Genomic DNA, 24,242 nt, shown 5'->3' with positions numbered 1-24,242 from the left:
ATCACGTAAGATCGTCATAATCTTTTTGATAATTCTACAAGATTAATTTAGCTTAAACGCAAAACTCGATAACGATGGACAGCTACTGCTCGTCGAAATTTTCTTTACTAGAAAATAAGAATTTTTATTCATCATCAAAGACTTCATTATAAAATATTCGAGTAGCAGATTCAAGAAACCTTTTCGTATAGACTCGATTAAGACGCGAGTTTTGCATAACTTGAAAGTACGAGATTCAAAGTACTAAGAATACGTTGAAATGAGAAAAACTCTCTAACTGATACGCATCAAATTTGTAAAACTCCAAAGTACTAGAGAAAACGACGTCAAAGAGACGCTAAGAAATCACTGAATCTCCAAGCCACGACTCTCAAAGTGCATCGCATACATTCCACTTATCCTAGACGTAATCTCGGCACATTGTTCGCGTTTCATTACGGTTCCTTTACGACACTCGTTCCTTCGATCGCGACCATAAAACGACGCTTACGGAAAACAACGGATCTCGTCGCGTCGGTTTCCTGGAGTGGTGATACAGGTGCAAAAGTACGTTTCTTTCATGAAGTAGAAAATTAAATTGAAGCTGAAAGTGCGGAATTGAAAATTATAAACTATTCAACTGTTTAATAAAAACAAATTTTGTTTGTTTTACAATTGAGCTAACAGCTTTTAGATTTTCAGACTTTCGCTCAGACTCTATAGAAAGTCAATAAAATATCGTTTATAGCTACAGTTATTTTGAGGGATTTCAACAAATGGATTTTTGAAGAGGTATGAAAGTACTCTGAATCATTATTGAATGAATCATAATAAAATTGTGAAAGACATATAGTCGGAAAAAGAAAAGGAATTCGAAAGCTGTAGATTTCCATACTTTGGTTTCTTCAAATTTCTCAAATATTCCTCCTAGTATAATATCATTAAATGACCATGGTCTTGATCCCATTAAATGGCTCACATTTAGTATTAGTTTTTACAGACATATATCAAAATTGTAAATTTTTCTTTCAGCAATAAAAAAGGTTGATATAACCTTGACATGCTATCACACAAAATGGCAATTTTAGAGGTAATTTTTGTGGACACGTCGGTAGTACCTATTTTTCAAATGTGTCACTATTCTAGCAAACCGATGAAACAGACCTATTAACTTTTACGTCGTTTAACTTTAATGTCGCCTCCTATTATCTACGAGCGAATCAGACGGACGGTTCGCGGAGGATTACGTAGCGCTGCAATGATAATGCGAATCCACGAAATTCCATCAATAAATTTACCAACTGCGCAATTCGCCGCGTTTCCCGAGACCCGGTGATAATGCTCTTCGCGTTTAATATCCGTCCGCTTCCCTTTTTACGACCGTTTTAATTTCATCCTCGGCCGTAACTCGCTTCTGCTCCGCGAAACGAACGACGCTCATTCAGTTCGCAAGTTGCTAACGTGACGCGTGTCCTCAGTAAAAAGATACGAACGATAAGATTCGGCTGTTCTTGATAAAGTTTTTTGGTAAACCAATTGGGGAAAAGGAAGGGAAGGGGGACTATGTATGACGAAAGCTGATCGAACTGACGATATATTCGAACGAATTGCGAAATTTTATGAAATAGCCGATGAAAATTCGATAAGACTGTGTGTATTTTATTCTTGCGGAATTTTTAATCTAGAGATATTTGTTCAAAGTAGATGAGCAATTTTTGGAAGATTTTTGTGATTAATATTAGTGGAATTTGTAGATAGAATATAGAGATATGTGATACAGTGGATTTTTATATCACCAACTGCCAGATCTGACTATTATCTTGGCGAACTGACAAAACACTTTCCCAAAATGTCAACTGTGAGAGAGAATACCTATACAATGTCTACTATATAAAAGACGACTACCTTTTTTTGTTGCTAAAAATACATTTGGCTAAAGAATGTTCCATATATTCTTTAACTTTATTTTACAATATTATATTTCCTACTAATGTGTATTTTTTAAAATTTGCACAATAATATATTATATATGTGTTCCTTCATCTGAAAATGCGCAAATATCTTGAGCATTATGAGCGATACGGAAAAATGTTCCAAACAAATGTTACGCGATGTACATGTCATACCAATATTTATTTTATATTGGAAAGCTGTATGAAGGCTACATTTTTAGATGAAAACTATATCTTTCACATAAACCACTATCGAGATATTAAATTTCAACTTTGATATGATCCGGCATTGGCGTCATCCAATGTACATCACGAGAAAATTGCTTTGACAAACTTTGTGCATCATAATGGTTCTAAAAAGAGCCGATTGTGTGTATACGCATTGTGTATGTACTAAATACTACCCTTAAAACAGTTAGTCGCTTCTTTTCTACGTATTTACCATAAAATAATATGACTTTACCCTTCTTAAGAATTAATATTTCGATAGTGGTTTATGCGAAAGGTACAAGTAAAGCGTTTTTAAAATGTTCCAATGTCGACTGCAAGAACACAGGAAAAGAAGATATAGTCCCCATTTAAAAATATAAACGTGACATTTATAGGGCTTTCCAAAGTCATTGTTTGATAAATTAAATATCGGTACGATATGTCCTCCTGGACATCGTACAACATTTGTTTCAAACATTTTTATTTTCGAGATATTTACATCACGAGATATTTCCCAGACAAATGGCACACGTCTTACATTTAATTCTGAAACCTAAAATCTCAATCTGAACAGTACTTGAACGAGTATATGAAAAAAGGATGACTTGTACATTTATTAACAAAAATCTAGATCATTAATACCAAAATAAGTATCTACTCTAGAAATTATTATATGAAATTTTCAAATAATTTCCAACCAGTTCCAAAGGAAATTGTAACATTCTACACAGTTTTTTTTCGGATTTCACTCTGTTAGGTAGACTCACAAAATATTATACTTCAAGGTAGCACACGAATTCCTAAAATAACACACGTGCTCCGCAAAAATTCATGCCAACGAAAATCTTAACGCGTTTATGTGGAACGTAAATCCGTAATTATCGAAACTTTTTTAACGATCTTCTTTGTAAGTTGTCCAAGCCGGTGACGAGGCTGTCAGAACAGCGAAAGGCTTCGTTTTAAACTCGACGCGAAGCACCTGGGCTGGTTATAGTCGATAATGCTTATGCACGACTTGCTTCAACCACTTTGAACTTGGAGGGTCGTGTAAATCGCATGGAAAACGGGCTAGTAGGTCACCCTACTTTCGTCCGTTACATTCCACGATACACGTTCAACATACCGTAGAAATTTCCTTTGTTTATCCACTTTTACTTTTACGTTTACAGCTGGCAGTTCGATGGCGCCGCTATCGTTTTGTTCGCGTTTACACTCGATATCTGGCGACGTTGATGATTCAGGATTTAATGGTACTTGCATGACATGTGTATATGAAATTTTTATTTTTAAAATGAATACTGGGAACGGGATCTTTTTCTTTCGACATCCCTGTAAGCTTATTTTTCGGGTATCTTATCATGTATTTGCGAGGATAAACTTCGTGAAACATAAAGTTAATATGTAAGCCGAGAGAGAGAGAGAGGATGTTACCTGATAACGTATTGTGTTGTAAATTCGAAGATCGATTACATCAGAAATTCTCATGTTCGTTAAAAACTCATTTAAATTTCATCTAAAATTCTAATTCCTCGCTCGGCCAGCAAAAGATAATTCAACGTTCCGCTATAGTTAACAATACGAGCGGAAACTATGTTAACATCTACTGACGAATTCAAATCGTTTCCGATTAAAAGCTTCCATTTCGTGTGAATGTTACGTTTCATTGTTTGTATTCATAAAGCAGTTAGTTTATAAGAGTTGGTTTCGAACTTCAAGATGAGTGATTGTAGAGTTCAAAAATATACTTATGAGAACTTTGACATTTGAAAAAATCGAAGCTCATAAAAGTAGTACTGGAACCTTGAAAGATTAGAAACTATACCACAGATATATCATACTATACGACATGCACTATGTTCGCTACAATTCAATACCGTAAACAGAAATCTATCTTAAGCCTCTGATTAAAGTATTTAAAAAATATATCTGACGAATACTACTCGCGTTAGTGTTTCATATGTGTAATTATCGAAGTACTTATAAACATCTAAAATCTTACTTCGTCTAGCTCTAAGGTTATATAATTAAATCTCGAATTATTTAGTAGTACTTTCGTATAAGCGAACAAATTTGATATTATGAACATGGAATATAGAACCTGATAAAAAGAGGCTTCGTTGAAAAATAAGGGCATACGCAAATACTTTTTGTAGCCACTGTACTTGATCCCATTCTTAGTCAATAAACATTCGAACATGAACATTCTTACAATCTTATCGTTGTGGCATATGGTGAGACTTACCTGACCCACAAAGCTAAAAGCTCAGTACACCGATCAATCTCCATAAATGTTCCAATTCGAAATGCGACTAGCTTCCTAAATAGGCGGCTATAAACTTAATCGGACTGCATATTTACCAATATCGCTGGAAAGCGTTTCGTGTCGCATGAAATCGAAAATAAAGACGCTTGTCACGTAACCACAACGAAAATGTTCCACTGTATGTATGTATACACGCCGTACATATATATATATGCAAGACTGTTTTAAGCACGAAACGTCGCGAAGTCTCATAATTTTGATCGCACGAGCTACGGCGATAAAACAGGGCGAAATTGCCAAAGCAAACACACACAGTCGGTCGACATACGCGCGTACCACCTAGCTGAGGGTTAAAATTACGCTCTGACTACAGGTCAGGCTCGAGATTCGTTTGGCAACCCTGTCATTTTCCTCGAGAGCCCTTAACGAGTCCCGGCCCTACCTTCCTCTTCATCCCTGTCACCCTCGAAAAAAAGCAACCCCTCTTCTCGAGCCAAGGTGAAATAAAAGCTGTTACACTCGGTAACGAGCTCGGAACAAGCAATAACGTCGCATGGAAATTTATTACGGTAAACACGGACGCATCCCGAGGTCTCGTTGCTCATCGCGATCGCGCAGTAAAACGCGTTCCAAATAATTGCCCTGCTTGCCCTTTCGTACTTCTTTGCCCCCGCTGGGAAAAGACAAGAAGTAAATTTCTCTTGAAAACCTTTTCAAACTCTTTCCATACAGATCTCCTCTTCAGGATTCATTTAGGTTTTTCTTTAGGTCTCATTACGTACTCTTTTTATACTATTTTTACAATTAAGGGATTTATTAGATTTGGATTGAATGGAAAGCTTATGTGTTTTCGGAATATTGGATACAGTTGTATGACCACAAAATTGATGTATTGTAATCAATAACGTATAACGCCGACACTATCTGCCAATATTCTAGGTTGCATAGAAAGAATTATAATAATAGCAACATAATTCTTTTCCCATTTCCAATATCCTAAATAATAAATCAACTAACGATCACAACTATTACAATATATTCTATATTAATCAACATTATGTTCCTTAAAATTCTACTTTTCTCAACTCAATACCGAAACGACAGCTAACCATTATCAATTTTTTAAACAATATATAATACAATTTATCCTTGTTACAATTCTGTGCATAGTAAAATCAACATGACAGCCAACGATAAATCTATAAATCCAACTAACAGTCCCCCATAGCTCGTCCTATTCACTGATTATCAACTGTCCCAAGTTTCAAGTAGAAAACTACCGCCACTGATCAGACCGAGCGTTACACGGCACCGTGGTACTTCTGGTTCTATCGAAGCACTTCATAACACATTAAGAGGCAGTTTTCTTCGTTTCATAATCGATTACGTAAAGCAACGACGAACAGTTATGGTTCCGTTTTTGCAGGGAATATTTCGTGTCCGTGGGAGGCTCGAGAAGAAATGGGTCGACGAAGTCCGTGGAAGCTGTCGAATCTCAGGTACGCTCGAAATCGATCGTTAAAAGCGAGCTCAGACGATTTTTGCCAACAATACGAGCGGCCTATAAAACCACAGCAGATACCTCTCTCCCCCGCGTTTGGCTTCGTTATATTGGATTCTGCGAATCAATAAACCTCGCTTGCGTCACGACCATGCTGATCCTAATGCAACGAGCTTGCAACGCGTGTTTCAACGCTTCTCCACAGAACAGAGGAATCTTCGATTCGTTCGTTGATTGCACACGCTGTAAAGAATGCGTTGCCTTCATTCGTTTTTCACATAGAATACTCGTGGTTTATTATTTCAGGTATTAATAATGGAAATTATAATTCTTCCACCATCGTGCTTCTTTCTATCTAATTTGAGTATTGCATTAAACAAAATATTTTTAGGTATATTCTGAAATGTTTCTAAGAGTTTCTAACAGTAGGTAGAAATGCCACTCGTTAAAACGAATAGTGATGCACGTACAAATTAAGATAATACATATCGTACTTGTTACTAAATAGCGAACAAAATGTTTACTCATATTGGGAACAAAGTAACTTTTATCGTATTATAGCTATGTTTAAAATGTATTAGTGTAGATAGTGTAACTAAGAAAGGTCAATGACGTGTTAAATAAAAATTTGCAATTTTCGACTGTTTTATGTTTTAAACTGTAAGGAATTTCTTAGGAAATGTCTTTTTTTGAGATTATTTATAATTATCCGGAAATTTTCTTATTTTCCTTAACGATGAAGTTTTCTTATTAGAAGAATCGATGAAAAAGCAACGCGTAAACATAACTTTCTATTTTTAAATCACGTGTTGTTTCAGACGTTTCGTTGAATTTGTTCAGTCATTCCCGTCATAGGAATAATATTTGTTGATTTCGTGCGAAAACGTTGAAGTTTCCATGAAATAAACAGGCATTTGTAAAAAAATTTGAACTGTTATCCCATCGATGAAGAGTTAAACGGTGATTACCGTGGCAAAAATTAAATCTCTACTCCTGTATGACATCAGGAAATTTCAACTGTAAACAAAGTTCACAACGAGCCACGGGCAATATTTAAGGACTGCGACCTTTCGTCGTAAGGAAGCAAAGCTGAGAAAAACGATATGTCAAACAGAGTTCACGGATGATTACTAAAAAGAGAACACTTGTTAAATGTCACTGCTTTCACCGTCAGCTTTATAATCATACTTGACGATCCGATGAATAATGACTTTCCCTCTTACCATTTTCCCTACATTACCTATAAAAAGATCATTATTCTTATTATATCACCTTAAGAATTAAAATTCTACAACTACATACAATCTCTATCATCGTGTGTCTTGGAAATTATGTACACGTGTATCTATACTTTTTTTTCATCTATATTTTTACATTCTAGAAAAAGAATTTTCAGCTCTACTATCGAATAATCTCGGTGTTTCCACGCCAGAAATTTACCAGGAATCTCACAAACAACAAAGCGCTACCCATCTCAATCGAAATAAAGAGTAACATAGTACACTATAAATATTTTCCCGGGGTTAAAGATCTAAAGTTTCTAAATCTTTACGTGTATTTACATCCACAAATTCCATTCTTTCTAAAATTCTCAGAAACTACTAACAATCACAGAATTTTTCAAAGAAACTCAAGAGATGTTTACGTAAGTACTTGCAATTTGTCATTTCGTAATCCTTTCATGCAGCTAGTTTTGCCTAAAAGGAAGAGCAAAGTTACCCAAAATTGGCAGAATCTTCGAAACATATTTCCAGAGATGTTTACCTACGTCTAATTTCCTATTCAGAGTCCATTCACGTTTCGGTTTTTTTCATAAAAACGGAAACCAACGAGGCCTTCATGGACCAACCGAAAAGCGATTTATTAGCAGAACGGCGTTACGCGTTCGGAATGGAACAACGACCAACAATGGCGCGTCTCGCATTCGGCTTTCAGCGCTATTCTTGGCCAACCCGGGAGGCGATCCTGAAGTTGATGGATCGGTTGGTGACGCGCGAAAAGCGATCGTGCTTCCGCGAACTTTGTTCTCCTTCGACGTTCAAAGCAAGACGTATCGCGGTTGGAAGGGAGTGATTGCCAGAACTCTTCGTGAATTAACAAATCCAAGCTTGTAGATCAGATTAAAGGCTCGAAAAGCTCGAGATTTCTCGTTTTCCTTGCTGGAACGTCGTGGAAAATCATTTACTACTTCTTGTTTGATTTTATTAAACAGAGAATCGCAAGTTTCCAATTTTAATGCGCTGAAGAAAAGTATACCGACGAATCGGATAAATTGTAGAGAAATCTCTTTTTCTTTCTGTATTTTCATCTTAGAATTTGAGATTATTTTAGTCGTTTTCTTTGAAAATTGTTAATGAAAACGACATGACATGTAAATGACTAAAAATTATTCGTTTAGAATAAACTAGAGATTTAATATCACGTTATTATTCTAGTCACGATGTATTGCATACATAAATCATGTTAATTACAAACCATTAATTTTTGCTTTCTGAAATTTTTCTCATGAGACTTTCTTTCCGAGTTTCCCTTCGGTCTATGACGGATAAAAGAAATACATTTACATTGTATAACGTCCTTTTTCATATGTAAAAAGGGCATCGAAAAAAAAAACAAAATAGGCAAGGTATAATATACAATAAGTAGGTACCTACATTATATTATAAATGCCTACGAATACTTTATATTACATGACAGTATACTTTTCGTCGTATCGTTTGTTTAAATTTAGCAAAGCAAAATTAAAAAGAACAATTTGGAACAGCGCCTAATTTCTACATTATTAGCAAAATACAAATAATCTATTATATTCTATTATATCTATATACACCTAACTAACTTTACAGAAAAACACATTACAACAGAAAATAACTTTACTCGTTTCTTCTATCCATCACATTATTTTCTTAAGACTTTTTCACTCCGTCCTTCGAAACAAAAAGAGGAAGAATGCAGGAATAATTATCAGACTTTCGCTTGTGGATTCAACATAGAAAATCAGTTTCCTCCTTACAGGGATCCAGGCTTTTTACATGGAGCAAAAAACGTGAGAAATTGCACCGGAGCGTGCAAATAGTAGTCGATTCTCAGCTTGGACTAAAAGCAGACGCTGATTTACAAGGCCAATAGCGTTTATCGCGTCTAGCAAAGTCTGTAAAACAAAGCGGAGGTCCGAGACCCTTTTAAGGGACGATAGACACGCTGTTTCTCACCCTATTTCGTTCAGGAGGGAATGCGAAAGAAGTGGAAGCGATGAAAATTCGACTTTTCTCTCACTCCCTGGTAAAACGTGTCTACACGCGTTGCTTGATGGCCTAGTAAAGGCCGAATGTGTCAAGAAAATTTATTTCGATCACGAGGGTGGATGAATTGTAGCGTCAGCGAGAACTCGTCTCGTTTTTCTCGCTTCTCTGCCTGTAGAATTTGTGTTCTACGTTTCCAGCTTTCTCCGCGTTCGTTTTTCCGCGAATTTCCCGATGAATATATATGTATATACGCGTGGCCTCTATAGTGCAAAAAGAGCTCGTCGAGATTGAATTCGCATTATAGTGGAGATCGGTCGAAAGCGTAAAATGCAATTTCCCTGAAAGTGCTTCATAAATGTTGCAATTTATTTCTGTTAATTGGTACGGGAATGAGAACGCGTGAATCAATGGAATAAAAGGGACTAAGGTTGAAATACTGAATCTCTAAATCTGAAACTTAACATTGCACAATTCGTCCTAATTCAATCACTTCTACATTTTCTCAGAATCCTGTCATGTTCAAATCTCAAAATCTTGTATATAATTATACATGTACACAATAATATATTATATACACCTATATAAACTTCTACTTCGAATACCTAATCTATCAATCATTAAAAAAATTGTCAAAGTGATACTATTGTACATATCGCGATTAATCAGAACAAAACGCATTAATTTTCAATAATCGTTGTTTCAACACTGTGGTAATGAAGAGACGACGAATCGTCACGTAATAATTGGCAGAGGACACTAATTCCGAGGACAAGCACGATTGATTTTATACTCAACTAAACTCATCTACGCTCCGTGTGCGCACCTGACCAATCTCCTTTTTTCATCATGGCGACGTTTAATCTCATCTTTTTCTGTCGTAGAGAAACATAGCTGCCGGAATTTATTGCCAGTACGAATTCTCAGCCTTCAATATCGGCATATTAATTTTCGGCTGGCGCACGAGAGACGTTCGATCGCTTCGTTAATTATTAGCCGATTTTTCACCGTCTCGAGGCTAAGACCTGCAGAAATTCATGCCGACATAACGATGTAAAGTACTGTAAGAGTTTTAGAAATATTGTGATGATCCACGCAAAATTCTCATTAGATAAATGGTTTACGCTAATTATACGTACTTAAGAATAATATGTCAAACGATAAATATTTCTTTCGACCTCGTTGTAGTCCTAGAACTTGTATGTTCCAATCTCGCTCTTCTCTCAATACATAGAAACACTTAACTTTTTAAAGAAAAACTTTATCGTAAAATTTAAAAGAGGAGATCGCACGCGTTAACAACGATGCTTTCAGCAACGATAAGATTGAAAGCGCAAAATTCAAGTATCATTGATGTTTTTAGAAACGAACTGCTTTTAACCTGCGAGAGAAATTATCTTTTTTACGAATTACTAAGAAAGGCATAATATACTAAAATTTCAAACCAGTTTTATCAAAGATCGATAGGTGTATCTACCGTTTAGTTGATGAATAATTTACTAGAGTACAATGTTACGTATATACAGTCAACAAGAAATAAACTTGACTTTTAACCTTTAACGAAAAGTTTTTCTCGAAAGGGTGACAACAATATTCGAACGAGCTTTTGTTTTTTCGTGGATACAAACGAGAGAGAGAGAAAGAGAGGGGGGGGGGGGGAGAGAGATAGGGACAGGGATGAGATGAGAGTTCCGGTGACCAGGTCTGACTAACATGTTTTTGCGCGGACCTCGAAAGCTTTATTTGCCGAGCGAGATTTTCCAATTAAACCGTGATTAATCCGCGCGACGAATGCTTAGGGCCGAATGTTTACGGCTCAGGGGAAATAAGTTGCTGGTATACAGAGCGTGGAAAATCGATACACACAGTGAGGGCAGGGTGTAACGGGTAGGGTTTGGGTGCAGAGGAATCGACGATAATCCGATTTCGATGGACGGCACGAGTTGGATAATTCGTTTGCCTCGTGCCACTCCAAATAGAGAAAGAGAGATAGAGAGGTAGAGAAAGAGAGATAGAGGGATAGAGAAAGAGAGGTAGAGGAATAGAAAGAGAGGAGAAAGATGAGTGTGTTCTATCTTCGTCTTCATCCCGCTTTTCTGTATTTCTATCTCTGTTATCGATGGAACTATTGAATTCCGTTTTCCTCGACTCGCGTGACTCGAATCGCAAAAAAATTCGAACTACGTAGAGAGGAAAAGCGCTTCGCGATCGTTCGAGATGACTTTACATTCCACGAAATAGTTCGAGGATAAAATTCTTCGATCAAATGGTTTCGTCGTTGCGATTTTTATTTGTTACTTCTTATTGGGTCTTCCGATTATCTTAACTTGGGGATTTACTTAGTCGCGATAGTTGGGAAAATAGAGAAATTGTGTTTGTGGGGAAACTGATATACGATCATAGGTACTGTATAAAAACATGATTCTAAAGGAGAAATATGTAATGTATGATGTTAAACGATGGATATAGTACTAGAATTACATTACATATATCTAACTGTAACATGTAAGACAGCGTTGTTAAATTAAAAACATTCATTTGTATGTGCTATATAACATCCTCAAACTGGTTGCCTCGTTTGCATAATGTATAAAACATTTCGCAGCGTATTTTACGAGCGAATAAAGATGTTTAAGTTGGCGATTCTCTAATAATTAAATAGTGTCTCCAAGAACTAGAAATTATTTTGCAATGTTTCCCTTGCGTAAAGAAAGAAGCGAAAGATCACCTATACCCAAACGATGTTGTCACTCTAACAAACTTGATATACTCAATGCTTCATTCATGGATCATTCAAAGTAATAATTTCATTATATGAGAATAATATATTATACATTATATGAGAATAATACTAATAATAATAATGAGAATTATATGTATTTTAATTTACAAATTGTATTCAATGATTTAATCATTTTGAGTATCAACCTTACAAATACTATGAGTAGTAAAAATTTAAAAAACGATTACAATGTGCTCATAAATAACTGGATTATTACTTTAATTACACCTTCTATTATAATAAATATCTAAAAAAGAGTCTAATAGAAACCATCACTTAAACGAAAAAAAAGCTTTCTGGTTTTACGTTTTATTATAATCCAACAAGCAATTTCAATCAATTAATTCGTCAAACGCGAGTCGCTGACGCGATACGCCATCTCGTATAGCCAGCGGCGACCTTGCTATTATTGTCACACTATTTTCATAAGCAGCTCGGGCAAATCTGACGTAAATAAATGCGTAAATACCTCTATATCGCATTTTGACCCATTAATTAATTAACGCACCTAATCTGCTAATTCGTTTGACACACACACACACACACACACGATTCCTAAGCGCGAATGGAAATCGTCATTTCCGCAGTAGGAAAAGCATGTTCCAGACAGCGTTACGACCTCAACGTAATTTGTCGTAATAGGCATGTTTGTTTGATGTAATACCAAGAGACTGAGTCACTACGATCGTTCCAGATCGCGAGCGACCTTGAAGAAAAGCGAAACGCCTCGCATCGACTGACGACGAATACAATTTCTAGATCGATGTGTCGAACCAATGTTATTATTTACCTTTTAAACGAAGCTGCATTGCAACGGACGATTCGGGTTGTCGTCACAATATTCTCACACCATAACTCTACCTTTAGCGTAGAATCACAATTTTGGTATCTACTCGATCGATAATTTCATTTGTTAATATACCAATAAACTAAATATCCTATTCTCCAATCGCATATAAATGACATTTTTAAAATGATTTTACAGTCAGTTATAGAAGTCTATATACGTATACTTAATGAATTCTTTGTACATATATTATTTACTGAAAGAAATTAGAAAGGTATTTTGCATTAGGACCATTAAAACTCACAAGCAGTGCCTTATTAAAGTATTTGGTCACTTACAGAAATCTTTTACTAAACGTATCATGCGTCTTATATAAAACATTTTAAAATTTCAGTAGCATTATGTATAATGGAACACGTTTATTATATTAATAAAATTTGAAACAAATGGAAATATACGTACGTATACATAGAAGAATATAATCATAGTATTTGAACGGTCAGTTATTTATTATACTAGTAAACTAAAAAATATTTACTGAGATCACTCTTAGCACTAATTATATACTGAAGACCGTTATGTTGCATAGTACGTTTTAAACTAAATATATATTTACAGCAAATATTTTGCAACTTTTATATACACTTCTAGATTCGTTTCAAATTTTACAAATAGAATCATGATATTCATGTCTCATTATAGTGTTAACGAAACTTTAGAAAGTTTCGTATGACGCATGTAATATATTCATCAAAATTTTCTATGTTAATATTTTTTGTGTTTCGAATATTTTCATGTGTCACTATACGTATAGCCTATATGAGCTCCTTAAATGTCAAATTGATCAACTCTTTCTTACTTCTTTAATTTCATTACATAAACACACGATTAATATACAATTCTTGAGAAACAAATGGTTAATTTTTATACGTCGAGATAAATTTAGAAAGCAATGTTTGTAAGTTCATCAATATGTCTTCTGAACGGCTCATGTAACATATAACAAAGTCTCTAAGTCCGATTAATATAAAATATGGTACAAAAAGATTTTTAGAACTAACCTCCTAATTAAAAGAGTGTAGGCAGGCTTTTCTAAGACATTACACATCACTGTCACCTTTTTTTATTAATTTAAGAAATAAAGACTGAGACGTAGATCGTAAAACCGAAACGAAACATACATATATTTTAGTGTCATCTTAAACGGTGATTGGTCAAAGTAGTTAGTTCGATATATCGAGTGGTGGTTGCGATAATCGAAGGATCAAAGGCGCGATTACTGCGCCACAGACGCGGCAGAAATGCTCTTGAACCGTTACGAAGTGGAATCGTGCTCCGATCGCGTGACACATTACGGAATTCGCACCGTGACGGGTTCCGCGCATAAATTATCTGACCGTGTGACGCGTGTGTACACAGAGAGTGGAAAAAAGAAAAAAAGAAGCAGAGTGGCGAGCTCACGCGAGCTACGGTTCCGTTTCGCGATCATGATCAAGAAACGTCTAGAGTTGTCTCGAATGAAGAAGAGTTCGATACTCACGTGTCTTTGTCGGGTCAGCGAACACTATTCTCGTCCCTCGAATGAAGCACGAAAGTACGAAATGACGTCAATGGAAGATCACTAGTTCCGTAATACCCTCGGAATATCCTCCTCGTTGCGTATCCACAGTCCTCTTCTCACCGTGCTCCTGCGTTCTCCTACAAGGTACGATCACGAAATATTCCTTGCTGTCACACTGCTTTACAGATCGTGTAGCTCCAAAAGATAGAACAAGCTGTCACTCGCGCAATCGATTTTCACTTTTGGTGAAACGATGTTACGTTGGGAAATAAGGTTATGGTACACGACCGTTTCGTATCGCTACACGGGTTACGTATAAAAGTAAAAAAAAGAAAGACGCGGAGATTATGGGAAGAAAGGAAAACGATCGGAGCAGTAACGATGTTACCGTACTGCTTCCCCTTTCTTCACTATCTTTTCTATCGATATTCGGTCGTGTTACTCGCTGCAACGACGTTCGCGGTGTGTGTCGTGTCAGTTCTCGAACGCAGCACTGAGGAAAGAACTCGTCCTTTGCGCGCGCGCGTTACTGTACACGCGTATATCTATATACATATATGTATATAGAGACAGATATAGATATTATAGACAGCACGCGTGCCCCTGTAATGTCCTTCGTTCCGTTTTTCTTTTCCTTCTTTTCTTCGATCAGAGCAGTTATCGTTCCACGAATTCACACGAACAGTCACTCGCGAGTGCCGCTGCGAGACTGGAACGCGGGGAAACATGTGCGGCCTCTTACATACCGCTGTGGACGAAGGGGGAGTCGGGGAGGGGAGTAGGGGGAGCCACCAACGAACGAGACGAGCGGTGGGGGACGATCCCACTCCTCGTACAACGAGTGGGGTAACTGGCAAGGACGCGAGACCTCGACATGTCGCGGTCGCTCGACGTACTACTTTTTTCCTAACACTCGTGCTTGCTTTCCTCCCGATCACATTGATAAGGGAAGTTATCGGGTGCCGCTCTCTTCTCTCGAGACCTGAAATTGGATGACCGAAAAAAAGAAAGAAGGTTGTCCCATTTGGATCGCGTTTCTGATCTGTGTAAACGTATACGAAAATCATTGCAAACGCTAAAGATAGTAAAAGAAGTAAGGTGAGAGCTTGTTCCTTTTAGAGCTGGTTAACTATATTTAGAGCCTCGTTTTCTATCCGTTGTTGAAATGTATCGAGCAAAATAGAGTAATACCTGTGTATAATGTCTACTATTAGACGAAAATGAGCTTTTTTGTTATCTACTCGTAAATAAATTATTAGCAATTTTTAATTATCGCTACTGCCTTTCGTACTTAAGCCTTTTTGTAATTTCGTCGTTATCCATGGATCTATTACACGAGCTCTAAACGAGCCTAGTTTACTTATCTGTCATTAACGATGCACGGGATCACGAAAGATTTAAGAGGTTAATGTCATTTAACCAATTTATTTTTACTAAACTCTTCGTGAAGATAAGGGACTTAAATCTTCCAAATTTCCTCATGTATATGACATATTAAATATATCGCTCGGCCAAAGAGAGATGTTCACGAAGGAACACCTCGATGTCGGAGTATCATTTAATCATGTCTAGATAGGAAGACCTTGATTCACTTACGCGTAAGCACAAACCGACAAACCGAACGTGCAGGAAGCCCGCTATCTAAAGACAATCGCGACAAATCGCAAGGTAGATTTGTATCGCAACTTCCGCGATGAGGTAAGACCGGCGAGACGTAATCGCGATTATAAAGTCGTGTCGGCCGTCGGCCATGGCTCGGGGAGGAATCCATTTTTCTCTCCGCGTAACGCAGAAGAGAAGCCGGATGATTGCGATGCAAGTTATTGTAAATCGCTCATGAGGATTGGACAATCGCTTCTCGATTCGACACGTTCGCTTGCATGGTCATTGTTGCGAGTGTTTGAACATTTATTCATTTTAGTTTTACACTTTATTACAATTATCTGATGGAATGTTCGATAGCAAGTAAATGATATTTTGAATTAATTATCTCAAATCAGTATCCGTTGTTTGCGACAAACAACGTCTTTTACGTATAGATGTTATTGAATTGATTAACGGTTCAAGTAGATTTAAGACAAGTGGAGTCTAGATTATTTAGTTATAATATTCTGAAGATTACAATCGGTCGATCGTAAAGGTATCGAGGCGATAGACATTCGATATGTGGGTCAGAGAACAATATTTTAAATCAAAGCAACAGGTTACATAATGAATAACTTCAAGAGAGTAGTGGTAGAATAGGTTACATAAGTTTGCAATAAAAATATCAAAGTTGCGTGTTAAGGTAGCGAAAAAGAAAAGTGGTTTTGTGAGTTTCCAGAAACATTCATAAAACCGGTAGTTGGTAATATGTAACAGTAAAAGTAGCTAATCTCCTTCAGAAACAGGACACACAATTTGGTTACTCCATTGAATGAATCATACTTGACTCACAAAAACGGTGACTCCCCTACAACTGAGGATATTTGACTCATTCTTCAGAATCTTCTAGAAACTCTACTCTCCATTTAAATACTATATTGCATCACTTGTATCTCAAAATGTTTCACACTTCAAATTGTTACAAATTATTGCAACAAAACGATACACAAAGATTCAACAGTGAAGTTCTACGTAATCTCGAAATCTGATAATTCACCAGCGCCAAATTTGAACATTCTGCACGACAAGAAGATGTTTGCTACTCGCTACTTGATATTTATATCAAAAGCCCAGCGTAACGTTTTTAAAGAATGCCCTCTTTGTATTTGCCATTCGTGGTATAGAATAAAATGTGTCACGCATACACGAACAGGGATGATAGAAAGAGCACGCACGAGCGCACCCTTCGTACAAGGCTCGGGCACGTGGAAAGTTCAACAGGAAGGAAACATCAGAAACGCACACCACACACACACCCTTCATCTCTCCATTTCACTTTTCCTTTCACGCGTGCCTTTTAAAGGTCCCATGGAAAGCAGCACGCGCTCAGTAAATAAAGGCCAGGGCACATTGCACTGTTCGTCGACTCGTTTCTGCAGCGTTTAAGGACTCTCCACGGCTATCTGCGGCGTTATCTGCGGTTTCTACTGCCTTCTCGCCCGCCCATCAGCTAGCCACCCCTTATGTCTTCCTCTTTCTTCTACCAGGTTACCCCTCAACCACCCTTTCCCAGTTCCGCGCTCCATTGAATTCGATTTAGTTTCTTCTCCGGCACTATCGATCGGTGCCGCATATTTGTTCTTTTTTCTTATCGTTTATCCCGTTTCTCTTATCAATTTTTCTCTAGAAACCCCTTCTTCCACCCGGCGTACCGCTGACTGCGAAAGGCACCCCCGCTCGATCCAGTTACACCCTCGTTTGCACATCCGTACGGTCCTAGCCCCTGTTGACTTTCCTTTTAGCCGTATTTACGGATCCCTTACTTGTTTCTCCCGCTGCTCGATATAATTTTATTTGCAACCACTCTCACCGTGTTTGCGATCCCTGCCTTGCCAAGTATCTGGTGCGAATTACCGGTATCCTCCAAATCACTCTCCTTCCACGTTTCTTCCTTCGCTACAAGATTCGTTTTATTTGCTAGCGTTTGAAAGATCGAAAAGGTGAGAACCGTATTGGGGAGAATGCTTTTTTAGTCTCAATGTCAGAGCCAGTGTAGTAAAACACGGTTTATAATTTTGGGAATGGAGGATTCCATTTGTAGCTTTTCCGACAAATAATTCGTACATAGAGGGTAAGATACTATATATGTTACATATGTAGTATTGTTAGTTATTGGGATAAGTTATATGGACGCACTTCTCAATCAAAAGCATCGCCAAAATAATAATATTATTGTGGACGCGTCATTGGTAGAGCTTGGCGATGGTTTATCAAAAGCGGTGCTCGCATAATCCATCAATTTTAGTTTAGAAAGAAAATAGTAGAGGGAAGATCTACACAAGCGATTAAAGTATCCAATTTTTAACATATCAGACATGAATTTTAGTCTATCATCATTTTCCACTTGAAACAGTGATTTCAGAACGATTGACTTTTTCAGGTCCACTTGAAAAAATATTTCCTCTACATACATTTGTCCCTAATTACTTACTTTAACCTTTGATTGAATGAATCTCTTAAACATTAACCACAAAGATCCATTGTACAGAAATGGCCAAAAAGAAGAGAGAAGAACAGAATTAGATAAGATATTAATTAGATATTCTGTCTTGTACCAGTTGCATATCTACTCACAGAAACTTGAATATTTCTGCCCTTTAATCACTAACCCCTGTATTAGGACATAATTCTCACCGATTTTCTCTTATGAGATAAACCAGTGGTTCAACCACCATCAAAACTGATCCACCATTCCCCAAGCGGACGTAGTTAAATATACGACAGCCAGGCTGTCTTTTATAGCTTCATATTTTAACCTTTCCTGGGCATACTCCCCCTTCCCTGTGTGCCTTCCTTCCGGTTTCTATGGCAGTTCCACGCTCGGGACGCTCTCGCTCGGTTTTCCTTTCCTTTGTTGCATCAGTAAACAGGTTAGCCAATTTTTCTGACGCAGGAAGCAGGAACGTGAGAGAAGCACTGGTATAAGAATGTATAGCAGGAGGAGAGAAGGCGAGCAGTTGCTTTAGATGTGCAACATTTTACGTACTACACGCTCTAGCGTGCACCGGCGTACAATACACATGTACGTGTCGCGCATATTGTTCGAGCAGGTTTTTCGACCGAGATTAAGAGCGAGCATGTAGCTCGCGACTCTGTCCGGCCTAAGTATGCCAAGGATTACCGGTATGAACTTTTACGTTACAGCCCGCGAACGCAATAATCCGATAATACGTGCCGCGAACAGGAAACCAACCGTACCGTCTTACGTTGATACTACCCATGGTGACAGATTAACAGGGAGCAGTCCGAAAGTCACCTCAGGACTTGGCTTCTTGGTAACGAGAAAAGTATAGTGTTTCAAAAATTAAATTCTCATTTTTTCTCAACGAATTCGACTTTGGAATAATTTTTGGGATTATCGGGTGTTTTGTCAAATTTTTGACCAGCCTACTGATATTGTGGATGTAATGAAAGATTTTGGATTATTTGAAATAATTTGGTATTATTCGTTAATATACTACGGATAATTTAAGCAAATAAGGAAAAGATTCGTATATTTACTTTCTTATTATAAACTGTAACAATAGAAGTATTTTCAGCAAAGAGATATTCATACAATTTTATAAATATTCGTACGAATTTTAATTTACATCGGTGTAGAATATACATGTTTAGCAGGATGTTTGGAGGAAAATAACTTTAACAGTTTTGAATAAAATCCCTTCGGTTTGCCAATCAGTTGTAGTAAAATGATCGAATAACGAGATTAGTTGATTACGATTGTAAATGAATTAATTGCAAATAACATACATAATTGCATTAACATTTCCTACAGATGTAACTGCGGACCACCGGTTTGAGTAACGTATAGCATCGCGATACGATCTGAGCAAACATTAGCTGGTTGCGAGACGAGCAACGGAAAAGTTCGTTTCCTTGATGCAACCGCGTTGTGCGTGAAAGAAACGGAAATAATTCGTTCTCCGATTGCCACGATTATTTTCACCTTGAACACGTCCAGCAATTAATCTGCGAGCGTTACAAGCACTTAACTTACGATCACGTAGAAATCGATCCACTGATGAATAAATACGAACGAGATAACTATTAAGCATCATAATCAAGCTATAGTTTATCATAATTTCTTGAGGTTTCATATAATTGTAGAGCTTATCGTAGATGGGAGAATTAATAATGGGAGAATAAAAAAATTAATCCTTCGAATTATTTTCCATAGCCGCGATCTTAAAAAATAAATTAAGGTGGAATGTTAATTAAGAAATGTAATTTAATGACATAAGTTGATCGTAAAAGACGAGTCAACTATTCTCGTCACTCGTCATAGAAAGGAGAGAAAATAATTAACGAATTAATTGACAATGTTGCGACTCGATAAAAAAGAAGGAAAGAAAAAGAAATACAGAAGAGATAGAAAAAGACAAGAAGCAGGAAGAACAGTTGTACGCTTCCGCGTAACTAAAGTTAAAATTAATCGTTCGTAGACGTATGTAATCGTTCGCGTAAAAATTTATGCAACTTCAGTACGCCGGTGAATCGTGACTTGATTAATAGCCACCGATAACCGGGCCGATAATCATGTTTGTCTTTTATACGAAGGCGCCAGGCTGCTAGCCAGTTTCTATTTTCCAGAGGTAAGCTTTTCGTGGTCACGGCCAACCAACTGAAAACACTCGTATTAGTATTCGCTCGCCTGTTCGCTCGTTCGTCGTTATTTTGCGTAACAAGCTAACGTTCTTCCAGCACCGTTTTACGGCTGACCTCGTGGCACGTGTTTGAACAGAATTGAACTATGTAGTGAGATATTGCGATCGAGCCGTAAAACTTCCTACCAAGCGATACGAATTCTATTTTCCATCTTAATTTCCGTTTTCTACATACGGTTATCTGGCTTAATCGAGATTAATGGACTTATCGAAGCAGTTCATTTATTACATATTATAATTTCATTTTGTGAAATACGGTTACAGGAGAAGTAATACAGAATTTTATGATAATCCGCGGTGATGATTTGTGACCAGTTTTCTTAACAAAGTTTTATTTGTGAGGTTTTCGAGATTTGTGAATGAAATATTTCTTGAAGAGAGATATTTATGTTCTTTCAAAGAAATCAAAAATATTGGAAAATGTTTTGCAGAAGTCTCTTCATTCATTTACAATATCGTGCTGGCTAGACTAATAAAAATGCGGAAATCTGGATATTATAAATAATATCCATACAACAATATAATAATATATAATGTATAATATTAAAATGTATATAATTAGACAATAAAATAGGTGCAAGTAATTCTGACAAACGAACTGAAATTATTTCTTCTACGTATATTTCAGATGTATTTTTAACTTAAAACGCAGTGTATTCATTGAATATTTAAGTCATAATACTTTGTTCCAAAATACGATAATATCAGTTTGCATAAAAACAATACACATTTTAGCAAATTGGTAAAACAAAATGCTCCTATTTATATGCTGTAACGCTCCTATTTATACACTGTACATGCTAATTTTTGTTTTATTATTCTAACATACGCAAATTTAATATTATAAATATACTTGCTTATATTATCTAATCTAATCTTTGAATAAATTTTTCCGATCTTCTCAATATTTTCAAAAAAACAGAAACGTCTTTTCTTAGTTCACATTCATTTCAAATCGATGCTACAACAATCGATATCGAGGTTCGCCGTTCGAGCTGCGATCGTTTTCGCAAAGGATAAACAATTCCTGAATATCGCGATTCGTTCCGGTGAGTCGAGGAAAAATCCACGTTCCATTCACTCTCTTTCGTTGCCGAGGAATTTGATGAAACGTACGTGTCTTTCTCAGATCTTGGCGTGCTTGCGATAAAAATACGGTTTTGTGAAAATTCGTAGCAAGAAACGACGGGAAAGACATTCCGATCGAGCGAAGTCAAATATTTGCGCGAGATGTGCGCGAGCTCAGGCGAATGCGATAACGTGAGTTCGCGCGTGCGAACATCGTATTTCCACGTGTATGCATATTCATAGTTTGCCAGGAAACGAGAATAGTGACGACCGAACCTTATTTCATAAGCAATTATTTATTTCTTTTTTTCTATTTAAAGACGTCAGTATTATACGGAAGAAATCTCAATTTACTGCATCCAACTCACATAATAATAAGCACAAATAAATTTCAATAGACTTTCCCTGTTCACAATTCTCTTTCAAGTATAATATTAACAGGATATTCCAATGTTTGTGATAATAGGAAATGTATTTAAATAGGATTTACACCAGCAAATCAATAATTTTATACCTTATATACATATATATGTATGTGCATACATAATATCATGAAAGTGTTCGAAAGTTTATGTAAATTTTCTGTGAATACATCGTGTGTATTATAAATATTTTGAAATTTTATTAGCTAGTTCCAAAAGCTCAATAATGTGAGTATATTTACAGATATCATAAATATTATCCAACTTCTTTTTAAAAATTTCTTTTTGACGTTTCGATCAAGTTTTTGAATCTTTCTTTGATTTCATGATAAGATTAGGTCTTTTAGTGAGTGTCATTACTAAGCCTCCATGGAACAATATCTATAATGCCTTGTTTGTTTCTATGTTCACGTATGATCAATATTGTTTGCCATCGTGTAAAAAAATCGATAGTGTTATTATAAAAGTAAATACCTCCACGAGGGAACGTTTCCACATGGTATTGCGGGTAAATTCTATCGAAGCACAAGTGTACAACACAAACTCTAACATTGTTGATCGATACGCGTATCTTATCTGAAGAACTCGTTTCACTGTATCGATTCGAACGATCTAATTCGATTGACGTCTCTTCTATAGAATTTCCTATACATCGTCGAACAATGGCGTAATTGAAAACTGTATCTCGAATATCGTATCTCAGACTGACATTTTTAAATCATTTCTTTATTATTGAATATTTAGTGTTTAAACAAAAATTAAATGGTGTAGGTACGTACATCCACAACATAGTGGAAATTAAAGCCACAAGGAAATTACTCACATGAACGATTTTATTGTGTTATATATGTAAATTGAAATTTTTCAAATGATAAATTATGATTTTTTGAAATTGAAAAAGCATTTAAATTTTCCAAATGTGAAACTGAGATTCCAAGTTTAAACAAAATAGAACTAACTTTTCCAAACATAGATATGTGACTCCAAATTTCCACTCGATGGTATAAGATACGTCGCTCGCGTAGCATTCCAGCAGCATGAATTTGTCGAAATGGAAACTTGAAACGACAGGAGTGCAAAAATTCTCGCGAATGCAGAATTCAGTCATTCGTCAGCCGTTCGGGCTTTTTCGCGGCGATAAGCGACGCGAAGACCGCTGGCGATAGCGCAAAGCTTTTATCAGCGACCTACACAGACCAGTCACGACCATGAAATTGCACATCACGAACAAAGCCATAACGTGCGCGCGCTCGCGTCAAAAAGTCCACCAGTTCCGGTTTTCCCCCGTTGAAAAACAATTTCCATTTTTCCCAGTTCCTCCATGGCCCCTGATTTCGCTTATCGATTGGGAAATACTGCACTATATATGTTGTAATTGCAACTAATTACGAATTCAACGAGCAAACGCCGAGAAATACCCGTGAGCTATGTGCTGCTTATTTATCGCATTGCTATATAATTAATTATGATTTAAACGCTGCGTAACAAACACATGAATTGGTCATGACACGGAACATTGGGGATCAAATATGGATGTCGGTTCACATCACGAAAATGACGTTCTAACGTTGCGCACTATAATATTGGGACCAGATTTTGATTCGAACTTTCTATATGTTTTTTGTTGTGTTACGTAAGCTAAGTTAGATTTTCTGCAATATCTTTTTTAAGGAATGAATGACTATTGTTTAAAATAATCACTTGAGTAAAATATCTGTTGGTTTCCTTGATCTGACTAATATGCTGCTCTTACGATTGCAAATCATGGTATGCACGTTGGCGGATTATGCAATGTTCTAGAAAAACGTGTATCTGCAATAATGAGGTAATAAGCACTGCTTCTAATTATTAATGTGTGACTAATGTTTACTTTATGATAAAATACATACGAAATTTTCTATCACTAGTTCATAAGTCATTCGTAATACCTATGGTCAGTGATGTAATGGATGTTGACAGAAAAGGTTATGGTCTTTGCTATTTACGTTGTTGATTTCATACCGCAATCGTAATATGACAAGGTCGATTTTGGGAAATTTCATTAACAGTATCGAGCTAAATAAAAGCGTGACGTACTATGAGATACTATTGCCATACCAACAGCAACGTTATTTCTCGGTCATTCGATGAGGAATGAATCGTGACCTCATCCTCTCAAGACGAAGTA

The 24,242-nt window shown here is 36.7% G+C and overlaps 1 protein-coding gene across 2 annotated transcripts in view; it reads right to left on the bottom strand.

Moving 5' to 3' along the window:
- The window catches only part of LOC138179976 (protein Tob1), a 123,125-nt gene that overhangs the window by 46,785 nt on the left and 52,098 nt on the right, over positions 1–24,242 (bottom strand). The window contains exon 3 of one of the 2 annotated variants that reach the window (XM_069113294.1): positions 14,257–14,414. The gene's annotated coding sequence lies outside the window, so the exon portion shown is untranslated. Of the gene's footprint in view, positions 1–14,256; positions 15,003–24,242 lie in introns of those variants that run through there. The other variant, XM_069113293.1, reaches the window with a different exon arrangement.

This window comes from Bombus flavifrons, chromosome 5, assembly GCF_040668555.2.
Source record: "Bombus flavifrons isolate JBK064 chromosome 5, iyBomFlav1_principal, whole genome shotgun sequence".
Lineage (NCBI taxonomy): Eukaryota > Metazoa > Arthropoda > Insecta > Hymenoptera > Apidae > Bombus > Bombus flavifrons.
This window is presented reverse-complemented; position numbering and strand designations above follow the sequence as displayed.